At 46.2% G+C, this 14,153-nt stretch overlaps 1 pseudogene; it reads right to left on the bottom strand.

The window, feature by feature from the left end:
* Nucleotides 1-10,233: 10,233 nt before the first annotated feature.
* LOC101987940 overlaps nucleotides 10,234-14,153 on the bottom strand; it is a 72,207-nt pseudogene continuing 68,287 nt past the window's right edge.

Here is a 14,153-nt window from a genome sequence, read left to right as displayed (position 1 = left end):
GTGGGATGTCAGTTCAGGCCCCATCGCCACAGGTATTTCTTGCACGGCGTGCAATGCAGGTTCCACCAGCTCTATCACATGCTTTGCTCAGTGAAGCACATGCCACCACTATGTCCTTTACTCAGATGAAGAAATTGGGTCTTAGATAAGCTATCAGGTCCAAGCTCACCTGGTGCCTGTGGAAAATACCGTGACCTAGGCCACTAGACACCAACCTCAACATTCTCAGACATCGTGAGTTGAGGATATCCCCCTCAGGACTCAGCCCTACTCTGGAAGTCCCATAGCCTCACAGCAGGGAACTAAAACCAGCCAGGACTTCTTCCTCCAACCCCTCCCTAGGAGTAGACCAGAAGTGCACCCCTTCCCAAGCACACAGTTGTGAGGTAGCCAGCCAGAGAATTCAGCACACCTGGATTCCAGGTCCCGTGTCCTAGAAACACCCATCGAGTGGACATTGATCTTTAAGGAGAAGCTAAGAAGATCCCTGCCCCGGTAGCCTTACCTGCCCACACTTACTCCCCTCTGTATTCAAATGCATCTTAAGCTTTAAAAAAAAAAAAAAGTCCTTAAGTATAACTTACATCTCTGCGTATCTTCACAGTGACTCCTAAATCCCTGAAGCTCTCTCTCAGTACACCTGGAAATGGGTGAGCATGGGTGAGGTGCAGCAGCTGGGCCCACGGCCTGGCTAGCCAGCCTCCAGATGGGAATAGGGTAGCAATCACTAGCTCCAAGAAAAGAGACCCTGTCCCATGTCCTCACCCTTCGGGGGATGGCATCCGTCTTTCCCAGTGAAGAGAACCTGTGCCCCACATGTAGCAGATCTTAGAGTCCTCAGTCTCGACTTCAGAGAAAATTCCCACAAGGGCAAGACTTCTTGTCCCCTCCATAAGGACCCCTTCCCGAGTGGGTAGGGTGGGTGGGAGTGTCTTCCTCTGAAGTGAGGGCACCAGGGGTGGGATCTACATCCTGGTACACAAGAGGAAAGGGACCACTGAGTATGGTATCTGGCACACACTGCTGGCTTCCAAGACCACTCACCAACCATAAGCCAGAGACTGCTCTAGGGAGAGCTATGAGGAGCACACAGGACAGGCTGCCTGTCCATGGAACATGCACCTGGCACAGGCAGCCCTGACTCTAGCCTCTGCCACCATTGTCAGAACTGAAGACAGGGAGACAGAAAGCAGCAGCAGTGCTGAGGAGGGCATTTCCTCCTCATCCTGCCTACTCCTCTATCTCTGCCTTCATGTCTCCAAATTATGCCCTGTTGTCGGGGTGGGCTGCGCTGGGTATGTGGTGGTGGCGGTGGCACTGGGACCTGGAGCTGTGTTTGCAAATCAAGTTGAAAACAAAAATCCTGTAAAAGCTGAAAGCTCAGCAAATGGAATCCAATAACAAGAACTGAACTGAACCAGCGTGAGGCTGACATGCCCTTAGCATGACTGCCACACTTCAGACGTGAGTGGTCTTTTTCATGGTGCTGTTCCTCTGTGTAAGCAAACGTGGATGCACTGTAATTCCTTAAAAAGCTGGACAATCTTGGGAACGTGGTGAGGGAATTTCAAGTCAAAGGTTGTTGGCGCTTCACTCTAACTCAGTGATTCTCAACCTTGGGGGGGGGGTGTCAAAGACCCTTTCAGAGGGTCAGCATATCAGATATTCTAAATATTAGATACTTACATTGTTATTCCTAACAGTATCAAAAACACAGTTATGAAGTAGCAACAAAATAATTTTATGGTTAGTGTCACTACAACATGAGGAGCTGTGTTAAAGGGCTGCAGCATTAGGAAGGGTGAGAACCGCTGTTCAAATGAGGCAGGATACCTAGCAACAGTGACCCAGTCAAGCCTGTGTGTCTCTGATCCAGGAGAGGGATGACTATCTAGTATCCTAAGGGCTATCAGATTATTCAGGCCTTCAAGACATTTTCTCACCACAACGAATGACCCTCAATCTTCTGCTTTCTGGTGAAAAGGACGAAACTTCCCAAAACGTAATGTAATATAGCCAGGACACAGGCTGGCCAGACCTAGCTAGTGGAGGAAGAGAAAGGGATGTCCTCGTAGGCCAACAGGATGCATCTGTGTCTGTCCTTGTGCCTGGCACACAGAGGGAACCATTGCTCTCACCTCGAAGCTCCTGCTTAGAGAAGCGAGTTAGGATTTTGTGGGTGGTGAAAGGGTAGAAGGTGAGGGTTATGTGTTAGATAAAGACTTGCCTTTAAGTATAAGTTTGAGATGATATTCTCTCCCCCTGTTTGACTAGTGTTATGTCAACTTGATACAAGCTAGAGTCAGTTATGGATGGGGAACCTCAGTTGAAAAATTACCCTCACCAGATTGGCCTGCAGTACATTTTCTTGATTGATGATAGATGTGGTAGGGCCCAGCTCACCATGATCAGTAGTAGTGGTCCTGGGTGCTATTAGAAAGCAGGCTGAGCAAGCCATGTGAAGCAAGATGGTACCAGGTGCTCCTCCATGGCTTCTGCTTCTGTTTCCAGCCCCCAAAGTCTTGCCTTGAGTTCCTACCCACTCCAGGATATAGTGCGGTCCCTGAGTCATAAGCTAAAACAAACCTTTCTCTCCATGGGTTGCTTTTGGTCAAGGTGTTTTGTAACAGTAATAGAAACCCTGAGACACCCACTAAAAATGATTTAACATTGGATCTATTCATTAATTCCTTCTCATTCTGTAACTTCTAGGCACAGACTCGGCTCTTCTGTGCTGCAGAGGGCTCTTATTCATCCTCTGAAGCCCAGAACAGAATGCCCCTTTTTCCTTCTGCTGTTCTGTCCTCTTGCCTCTAACGTTCCTGATTGCAGCAACCCTCTGTTAGGTTGATTATCCTAGCTCGAGCATCTGATTACTTTCTGCCTACCATCCTGAGAACTCTTTGAGCAGTGGCTCTTGTGTCTCGTGAGCATTTGTGTGCCTCGTTCATGGTCAGAAACTAATCAGTTCCATATAGAACTGCTCAATCAGATTAAATAATTAAATGAAGCCCTCCAGCCCCACCCCAGGGCACAATGTCTAAGTGTGGCCTATGTAATTGGCATGGATTAGGGAAAAGAGGCAGGATTGCTGAGTGGCCTTGTTCTTTGGATCTCCTTAAGCTTGTGTGGTGAAGTGGACACCGGTGCTGAGTCAAGATGCCCTCGCCCTTCTCACAGGTTGTGTGGCCAACTGCAGCTCCCAGTCCATATAGCAGTTCTGGGCCTCTCCTGACTTGTGAGGGATGAGCAGAAGGTGCAGCATGCAGGGAGGGCTCAGGAATTGAGTCCTTCTAAGGCAGATGACAACCCGACAGGACAGAGCTGTAATGCATACCTCCTTTGCCCTGGGGACACGTTGAAACATGGATCGAGGCTGCAGCTGGGGTGGAGTTCAATGCAGTGTCTGAGCTTGACACCCCCTGTCCTGTTCACCTTCTCCCATCTCCCTAAGAAAGCCTTAGGCTAAGGAATTGCTTCAGCGAATTCTGTGTCGCAGCTTTCCCACATATAAATGTGCCCTGGGAGTATTTGTGTTTAGAGAGCTGGGAAGATGGCTCCATGGGTGCCATCTGTGCAGCACAAGGACCTGAGTTTGACCCAGGACAAGCTTAGTGGCATGTATGTAATCAGCCCCAGGTGGGAGGCAGAAACAGGACACCCTGGAGTTCATTTGCCAGACAGTTTAGCTGAATGGATCCGCTTCAGATTGGGTGAGAGCCCATCTCAGAAAATAAGGTGGAGGACAACCCAGGAAGACACTTAGTGACAACTTCTGGCCTCTAGGTACATGTGCGTGCACTCACGCACACACACACACACACACACACACACACACACACACACACACACACATCCACATACACACGTGCACCAACACAAACATGTACGAACACCACACAAATCATTTGAGTCTGTCATGGGGCTTCAATAAATGCACCCAACAGAGAATCTGACTTTCAGCAAGTCCTTAGTAGCAAGAGTTCAGTGAGGAAGCTCTTCAGTGTCAGCCAACATGCAGCCCCTCCCCAAACTCCATATCGCCCTAGCTACCATCTTTTGTGGCTCGACGAAGAGGGGTGACAACTGTCAGCCAAGGACTTCTGAAAGAAAGCAGTAGGTGGTAGCCTGCCGGGGTGTCACCTACAGCTGAGAGAAGGGCTCTGCATGTTCCTTTGTTCTTTCTGCTAAGGAACGTGGGTATGATGTTGGGTAAGAGGGCAGACATTACTGACAGTGGGGTAGAAGCTGTATGTTGAACATGGTAGCACAAAGGAGCTAGAGTTCTGTACGTGTTTGAGCTACTCTGCCAGCTCCAGAACATCTACCCAAAATGCAACACCAGGGAGGGATCACTACGCTCTTTAAAACAAGACCACTAAGTTCTTTAAAGCAATGTGTTTAAATAAAATTCTCTTTATAACCACAACTGGACCTGTATCTTCATTTGTGTAAACTCCAAGTGGAATGACAACTTTAGGAGAGAATGTGGAAATATCATGAAACCGGACAACTCCAGCCCAAACACTAGGAGAATCCTATTGATACATGCTTGATTTCCTGGCCTTCCCCCTACAGGTCTCTGCATATGCAAACTGTAGCATGGGAGGATACACTAGAGGGAAGAAACATGAGAAGTGGGAACTCTGAAGAGGAGGTCATCTGTACCCCTCACTTGAGCCAAGGTTGGAGGTGGGGAGCAGCAGGGTCTCTCTCACCCTCTCACTCCCCTGCAAAGCTCAGCAGCAGTGGGGTGGATGGGCTGCATTCCCCGGGGCCTCCCCTGAAGTGGGAAGAATGGGAGGCATGCTGGTGGCACAACACTTCGCAATTCTGTGCAGAAGTCATGCAGGGCTGTTGCAACTTTTCCAAAGGTGAATGGCGCCTCGGAGGAGATCAGGCTTGCTTCATCAGTGAGTTGGAGCCTCCTTCAGCGTACTTCTGTTGGCCACTGTTCTTTCCCAAGGCCACATTAATACACTGAGAGTAAGGTGTGGGATTTCTATATCCTTGTTCTTTTTAAAGGCCTGGGGTCAAGGCAAAAGTCAGTAAGAACAAGAGAGATGGTCCTCCACCTCCCACCCCACCAGGCTTCTGGGTGTCAGCCTGTTGACACAGTCTGCATAATTCCCCTTTGTGGAGGGCTGTCCGGCATGTTGTGAGGGATTTAGCAACATCCACAGCCCCTCTCTTCTCACCCTGTATCAACAGAACTCCTGTCCACCACTTAGAAGAGATCCCAAACATCCTGTGGGCCCCAATCACGTAAACCTCAGCTAAGAACTTGCTCTAGAGAGAGTCGGCATGGAAGCAGCATCTAAAGGGAAGCTTTTGTCATGGCTTTGGAGGTTTATTTCCCCTACAAATATCATGAAACAGCCCAGCTGACAGATGGAAGCTCAGAGAATGGGACATTTTAACAGAAGCCAAAAAATAAAAAAGGTCTATAGCAAAAACGTAAAGGACTTCAGTAAGAGCAATGGGCACACTGGGCAGAGAGAAGCACTGAGGATTTGGGAGGAAATGGAAACTGACAGAAACACTTTAAGACCTGCAGGACCCTCTCTCTGACGCAGAACCCATGTTCCTTGAGTTTGGCCCTGGTGAGGCATCCCTATGTCAGGTTGGTAAACTTCATGGGGTTCCGTGTCACTGTCTGGTCCCCATGAGAAGTGGCCCTCACATGCTCTCACTCCACAGTGGGACATCTCAAAGCTGTTGTTTGTTTGCAGAACTTGCTGCCTGGTGGCTTTTTCCCTGATGGCAGGGAGCAATTTGGCATCACATGGAATCCTGGATTACTGGCTTGATTAATATTTCATAGTGCCTGGTAGTCATTTACATTTATAGACACATGAGTCATGAAAAATTCAAGCTTTAATTGCTTTGAGCTTCTTCTTATTTATTTATTTTGGTTTAGGATTTTGTTTTTTTCTTTCTTTTTAGCTAAGCTGTTTTTCAAAGTCTTGAGACCAAAGGTACTCAAAAGAATCGGGGCATTGGAGACAGGTCTGAGGACAGGTTCTTATGGATTGGGACATGTCGAGAGGTGATGAAATCACAGGCTCAGGGCAGCTGGGGAATGGCGCCTGAGCCAATGTATCATTTTTCTCCATCAACAAAGGTAACCAGTTACCAGAGGGGGAAACTGAACCTTCAATTATACAATTTCAGGCATGATGACAGCCTAGCCTTATCCATCATGAAAACCAATACACCGCATGGCCTGACTGGTCCTGTGTTTTGACTCAGGTCCTGGTCCTGGGTCAGTGGGAACATTACTTGTCTCTGGTTGGCGCGGATGGAGCTGTCACCTAAGGACTTGTCCTTGAATGCTGTGCCTCCTCAGCTCACTGGTTCAGGACTCAGTACTGCGGCTGTCCTACACCTGCTCCTCTCTCTGAAGGCCAGGCAACTTGTATTGGACTTAGGTTTTCAACAAGTATTTGACTTCAGTCTTTTGAAATATTTTCTCCGGAAGTGACTGTTCTGTTAGGCTGACCATTGCAAGGATTTGCAAAGTGGTTCATATTAAAAACAAAGAGGAATTTTATCTATTGTATGTGGGGGTGGGGGTGGGGGTGGGGAGGGATGTATGTGTGTGGGTGTGCAGTTGGGAAGCATGCATGCCGCAGCACACCCGTGGAGGTCAGAGGACAACCTTGAGAATCTGTTTTCTCCTTTCACCTCTCAGTGGCTCCAGGGATTGAACTCAGGTGTTAGACTGGCTCAGCAGGCTCCTTCACCCACCGAGTTATTTTGCTGATCTGGAGGAGGAGAAGCATGTGGACAGATTAGGTGCTGCTATTTAGAAAAGGTGGCTGATCCAAGCCTAGCTGAAGGCCTAGAAATCAGTTCTGAGGGGAAAGGCAGGCAAATGGCAAAAGTGAGGAGATGAGAAGGTGGGATTTGGTAGCAGATGTATGAACATCAGTCTTTCATCTGCAGGTTAGAATAACTTCTCTATAGGAACCAGAGGGTTCAAGGACACCCCAGGAAACAAGCCCACAGAATCAACTAACCTGGGCTCAAAGGGGCTCACAGAGAGGAAACTGATAATCAGGGAGCCTGAATGGTTCTGAGCTAGGTCCTGTCGTCTTTTGTATGTGTGGTTGTGGTTTGTTTTTCTTGTGGGACCACTACCAGTGGGATCAGAGGCTGACTCTGACTCTTTTGCCCGCTTTTGGGACCTTTTCCTCCTATTGCTTTACTATGAGGGATATGCCTATACTTATCGCAGCTTGATATGTGTGTTTGGTTGCTATCCCTTAACTGAAGGGAAATGGAGGAGGAGTGGATCTGGGGACGAAGGAATGTGTGGGGAAAAACTGAGGGAAGAAAGAAGTGAGAGGAAACTGTGGTCTGGATGTAATTCATGAGAAAATAATAATAATAATAATAATCCTCTCCAGAGAAGTTTGAGACTCAAACCTAGTTGGCAATTAAACAAAAGTATAACAGGTCTTAAAGCCTGTCTAATTTATAGTAATGATTAAAACCTGCATTTTGACTTTAAGGTCATGGACATAACCAAGCCAACCACTTTCTGGTTGAATCTGAGACTTGCTCCATAGTAAATGCATGTCCAGTGCTGTTAACCTGATCAAAGGTCCACAGCCTAAGAGGTCATAGGCCCGAGAGTGAACATACTACAATTGTTTTGCTAAATGGATATGGCATCAAACTGTCTTCTAAAATTCTGTTTATACCCATAGATGAGTGCCTCTCTCACCCTTGGGGAGAAAAAGTTCTTTCTGCAGTGGGCAGCTAACCAGAGAACTGAGAATATTGTCTCTGCAATGCTCAGACCCAAATAGGACATCCGTGGCCCCAACAAGGCTCAGGGAACATCAAAGGACGGAGTAAGGAGGATGAGGGAAGGGTGCTGTGAAGTGCTGTCTTATGAACAGGACATGGACACCGCATTCCTGCATCTGTGGGTTATATGCACAAGACCTGCATGAGGCCGGGTAACATCCCAGCAAGCAGCCCTAGCTAGACTCTGGCTCACAATGGCAAAAGGAGAAGAAATGAATGTAGGAGGTCATGTTGCCAGTTCCTACGGGAAACTGGGGGTGGATATGATCAAGATACATTGTATACATGTATGAAATTTCAAAGAAAAAATAAAAGGTACTCTCTAAAATTTACATTTGAGGTAAAAATAATTATGTCACTTTGGCTTAAATCATCTTGTTATAGAAAATATAATAACTGAAGTATAAATAAATTTTTAATCTCTAAATGGAGCAAAGCTTTGCCAAACTGAATCTATGGCAATATATAACCACTTCAACTGTGTATTATGTTAGATTGATCACAGATTATAACAGATTAATGACATTGACTATTAGATACTGCATAAGTTTCTTATAGTACAGATATTTAAAAAATTAATTCCCTTTAAGCCCCATTAGATTTTTACACACACGCGCGCACACACACACTTTTCTGTGATGTTAATTCTTCAGTATTCCACACAACCCACCAGTATAGAGTACCTGTTAGTTCATTGAAACATGTCATTGTATAAGAAAGATGTCATTTGCTGTGATGGTTTCTCTAATATATTTTCATAGCATAGTACGAATTTTATCTCTTAATAAAGAGGTAGAAATATACTTCTGGAACCCTGGCATTTTCTCTCCAGGTTAGCTCAGGACTGCCAGCTCCCAAAATAACCACACAGAGACTTGTTATAAATCCTTAGCCGGTAGCTTAGGCTTGTTACTAACTAGCTCGTACAACTTAAATTTAACTAGCTTGTACAACTTAAAGTAACCCATATTTCTTATCTGCTCTTTACCACATGGCGGTACCTTTTTTCTGCAAGACATGTTCACCTCCTGCTTCCTCTACATCTGCCTGGCAACTCTGTCCTCCTTCCCAGTGTTTTCTTACTCTGACTCTCCTGCCTAACTATTGGCCAGTTGACTCTTTATTAAACCAATGGGAGCAGAACATCTTCACAGTGTACAAAAGGATTATTCCACAGCAATTTTAAATGCCGTATTCAGCATTCTGAAGAGTTTGAGAACCATCTATGAATAGCTACTTAATAAAGTATACCTGATTTAGTTACTTGCTTTAGGCTTAACTTTGAAGCATATACAAGAAACTAAATACAATATGACTAAAAGTGTAGCTCTGAACACGTTGAAGAATTTGATCATTTATTATGTTGGTTTTGTTGTTTTGTTGTTGTTGAGGCAGTTTCTCTGTGTAGCCCTGGTTGTGTTGGAACTAGCTCTGTAGACCAGGCTGACTTCAAACTCTCAGAGATCCACCTGCCTTTGCCTCCTAAGTGGTGGGATTAATGGTGATCACCACCATACCTGGGTAACTTGCGTTTCTTAATTATCCTTAACAGTTTGCAATAGGTTAGTAGTTTTTATAAGTCTAGGACTTTACAGCATCAAAGGAAAAAACCAAAACGGAACAACAGCATTGGTTCAGGGCACTGAATGTGGAGTCCAGAGGCCTCAGATAAATTCACAGCTGCATTTTAAATCTGGACCACAGACACTCCCAACCCACCTTTCCAGGTGGGTGACCTTGGCACACTGTCCGTCTCTGCCAACGTCCTGTTAACATAGCCCTTCCCCAAATCGCTCAGGCTGAAACCACACTCAGTCTCGTTCTTAAAGATCACGTACTCTCTCTCAGCCAACACATACATCACCTGACAATAGCCACATAACTTCCAACCTTCTGTGGTTTAAGGTCATAAGCACTGCTGCCACAGTGTGAACCCCTGGAGCCCAATTTCTAGACTGTTAGAATCTGCCCTTTCCAGAATCGCAATCCTAATTAATCCTCAATACATCTAATCTTCTTTGTCCTCAAGAAGGATTAAATACAAAAATATTGCTTAACTTTTCCCTCCAAAAGAGAAATATCACACTCTACTTACGTGGTTATAAATTTGATAACAGAGAATTTTAAAATATCCTTCCAAAGCACTGAGATAATTGCTGGAAACATTCTGATGTGTATCCTTTGATGCTTTAAAAATTGTACCCAGTATTGTTTTGTTTGTTTTGCTTTTTTGGTTTTGGGGGGTTTTCTGTGTTTTTGTTTTCTTTTTGAGCTGGCCATCAAGTTTATTAGAAAAAGATTACCATTTGGATATTTCTTCCTTTGAGCTCAATGTTTGCTCCAGGGCACCCTTCCTTCTTCAAGTTTCCCTTTCCATGGCAGAGTCTGGGCTCTGGACGCTCACAAGCAGAGCAGTCATGTTGCACTGCAACCCCACACAGCACAAAGTCGCAGAAAGTCCAGAGACCAGGTTCTATGTAGCTGGTTGGCAGACCAGACACTGGAGATTGTACACCAGGCATCCCCAGCAGCCAGCTGCAATCTGCTTTGCCTGCAGGGCTTGCAATATAATTTTTTCTTTACAAACATCTTTCTGGAAGCATTGGGATTTAAGCATCTCAGCCTTAAGGTGCTGTACCAGACCTGCAGGGTGGCTGAATGGCTGGAGATGTCATTTTCTGCAAAGGGAGACACCCCAGCTATGTAGTCAGGGGCAAACACGTTGGTCTTCTGCCTGGCCTTGTGGGACAGTCACAGCTGAGGAAGCACTGATGCTCAGTCAGAGGGGGATTGATGGCATATTTGCCCCCTTTGGGAGTGGGCAGTGGGTACCGGAGGCCTCAAGGGTTCAGCACCTTGGGGTTTCAGGAGAAATGCATACTCAAGGTGACATCATCATTGATAGTCACTGACACTTTCCTCAAGGTCTTGTTCCCATGATGCCCACAGAACACTCAAATCATGTCTGACATTGTCTTGAAGCAGCCATGACAGCGTAAGATGTAGCTCTGGGCCTCTAGGATCAGCCATTCTCTGCCAGCATGTGCAGCCCCATCTGAAGCAGAACATTCTGCATGGCAATGTCTGTGGTCACACACCCAACCCATACCTCCTTTGGGATGTCACACTGCTCCAACTCTTACTGAATCTGCTTGATGTTGCTGGAGGTCATCACTGCCTTCCAATTCATTCTCCTCTTTCTTCTCCCCTTCCTCCTTTTCCTTTCTGTCAATGAGTAGCTCCTGCAGTCCACGATCAGTGTTAGGCAGAGGGTTTCTCCAGAACCTGAAGGAGCTGAATTCCAGGTTCGCAGGCCCATCAGCGGGACACCACGATCCACCAATCTACCGTTTCATGTGAGGGTTTAAGCTTGGAGGACTAAGGCCGTCTCAGTCCAGCAGGCCTGAACTAGGGCTGTATTGTAACCATCTCTCTCTTGGGTTAGGCTATGTTGCAACCAGGTCTCTCATGCTCCTGAAAACAAGAACTGCTTGAACCCAGAGAAACTAGCTATGATTTTTTAAGTGACAGACACTTACATCTTTTCTAGGAGAGAGGCCAACAGCAGCAGTTAGCTCTGTCATAAAGAATTGATTTTTTTTTTCATTTCTCTTTATTCTGAATATTGACCTGCCTGCCAGTCTCCAGCAAACATACAGTTTTTATTGAAGGTGGTTAGATTCTAACAAGCAAGGACGAGTAGCTTTCATCTGTTGGGCCCAGGAAGAACGAGACCAGAAAGGTGATCAACCCAGTAAACTCATCTGAGGGGATCCTCTTTCCACACTAAATGCCTCTGAAAAATAGAGCTTAGATTCATATCAACAAGAAGTCAGCAGTTTGGAAGAGGATAAGGGAATGAACTGGAAAGACCCCCAATATCTGGGGCCCTCTCTTACTCTCACTTCTTCTCCAGATAGACTTAGCTCTTCAGGACAAGAATGAGGATGTCATGGAGTCTCGCCCCATGATTCCAGAGAGCTACAGCGGCCGGAAAATGTGTGGCAGTATCAGAGTCCGTCCATGCCACCCCCTGAGAAGCCTCTGAAGGCAGCTGTCAAGGTGAAATCCGAGTAGCAGTGAAGACTGAAGGAACTCGGAGATGCCAGAACCACGGGACACAGGCAGAGGACAGCTGAGTGCCAAGAGGGAAGTTGGCCTGAGAGGCTATTGTGGTACAGGCAGCAGAATATGAGCTCAGGTTGAGAATATGCAAGCTCTTTGGAGCCCAGATGATTCTATTACTAGATCAGCTGCCAGACATGGAGGTGCAAGCCTTGGTGTTTGCATGACTGGGTTTTGGTCTTACTTTGATCTCATCTTTCCTTGCTTTGCCCAGTTTTGCCCCTGTTGGAATGGGAATATTTACTCTGCCACAGTGTGCTGGACACACATGACTGGCTTTTTGATAGACTTAAAAATGAAATGCTTGGTGTTTAGTAGAGAAGGGATAGACTTGTGATTAATAGTAAGGGGGGAGACCCACCCTAAGTGTGGGCAGCACCATCCTACAGGCTGGAGTTTCACACCGAGTAAAAAGGATAAAGCAAGCCGGGCGATGGTGGCGCACGCCTTTAATCCCAGCACTGGGGAGGCAGAGGCAGGCAGATGTCTGTGAGTTCAAGACCAGCCTGGTCTACAGAGCTAGTTCCAGGACAGGCTCCAAAGCCACAGAGAAACCCTGTCTCAAAAAACCAAAAAAAAAAAAAAAAAAAAAAAAAAAAAAAAAAAAGGATAAAGCAAACTGTACACCAGCATTCATGGCTCTGTTTCCTGGCTTTGGATGCAATGACTGTTTCATATCTCCTGTGCCATGCAATCCCTGCTATGATTTTAGAGTCAAAATAAACCTTTCCCTCCTGAAGTGGCATTCTGTTGGGCATTTCAATCAGAAAATGAGAAAAGTAACCAAGACAGAAGGGTAATCTTAAAATGCACGTGTCACGTGTCAGTGTGATTTGGGAATAGGGACTTCATTCGGAAGGCAATTAGGATGGTGTGAGGTGTTTCCTACAGTGATGTTAGTTGATTGTCACTTGCTCTGTTTCACTGTGTGATGCCCCTACCATGTCACGAGGCAACCACAAAGCTCCCACTCAGTGCTAACGCCATGCTCGTTGACTTGATCATACAACTCTTAAAAAACAAAACAACAAACCACTTCCCTTCTTTATAAATTGCCCATCTTGTGACATTCTGTAATAACAACAGAAAATACAGTAATGGTTAATATTGTCACTTTGTCAGACTCTAGAATCACTTATGTGGGGTAGCAAGCCTCCGGGCACAGCTGTGTAGAACTGCCTAGATTAGGCTAACCTCTGGGCACAGCTGTGAGAAATGGCCTAGTTTAGGCAGAATTCCCACTGAATGCAGATGGAGGGGAGAGTGGGAACATCTTCTAGTTTTAACCTAGAAGGTCCAAGGGAAAACCTTTTGCTTTCTGCTTGCCTGCCCCCTGTTAGTGAATGCTGCTGCTGCTGTCCTTAGCTGACATCAGACGTCTTCCTCAGAAATCAGTGCCTCTCAGGGATCCTTCAGTTCCAGGCCGAAACTGCTGAGGCATCCAGCCTTGTGGACCAGAGAGCTACCTGGTTTCTCCAGTGGGCAGACAGCCATTGTCAGACTATCCAGCCCATGTCATGTACATTGGGCTATAAATCCCTTTTAATGTATTTCCGTTCTGTTGGTCTGTTCCTATAGAGGACCTTGACTAAGACAGACTCGTGCCACAGAGCTTTTAACTAATCTCAATAGACATATCCATTGGTGGTGGAATGATTGCTCCTCTGAGGCGTTTCTGAGTGGTGATGTGGGGTGAAGTCAATGTGTGCAGGGGGACGGCTGATTCCATCATCTCCTGAGTCCTAGAGTCATTGACATTTCACTAGGGACTTGAAATACTATTTCTCGAAAAAGAGTCAAGAAAATATTAAGGAAATGGCCAGGTGCAGGTCCAGGTCAGAAATATATAGTGAAAGCCTGTGACCCCACCATATAGACAGTAAGGAGGTGGCACAAGACCTGTCAAGTCCAATAGTACTTAGAATCCCACTTGGAGAACTTCCCCTGTTTAGAGAAGAAAAGTTTGAACTTCAACAATAACAATTACTCTGTTTGGGCGCTGGGACCGAATGTGAATCAGGAGGGCAACCGGGAAGGCTGTAGTTCCTTTGCCTCCGTAGCCTGCCTGCAGCAAGCAAGGTAGGCCCTTTGTTTACGAGCTACCCAAGCAGCACAGAGATCCGATCTAGGCACCAGGAGAGCCATCACTGGGGAGTGACATCACTGGGAAGGTACATCAGTGGGCAAGGAGACCTGATCCTGTAAAAGAA

Source organism: Microtus ochrogaster, chromosome 5 (genome assembly GCF_000317375.1).
Source record: "Microtus ochrogaster isolate Prairie Vole_2 chromosome 5, MicOch1.0, whole genome shotgun sequence".
Lineage (NCBI taxonomy): Eukaryota > Metazoa > Chordata > Mammalia > Rodentia > Cricetidae > Microtus > Microtus ochrogaster.
Note: the sequence above shows the minus strand (reverse complement) of the source record. Positions and strands in the feature narration are given on the sequence as shown.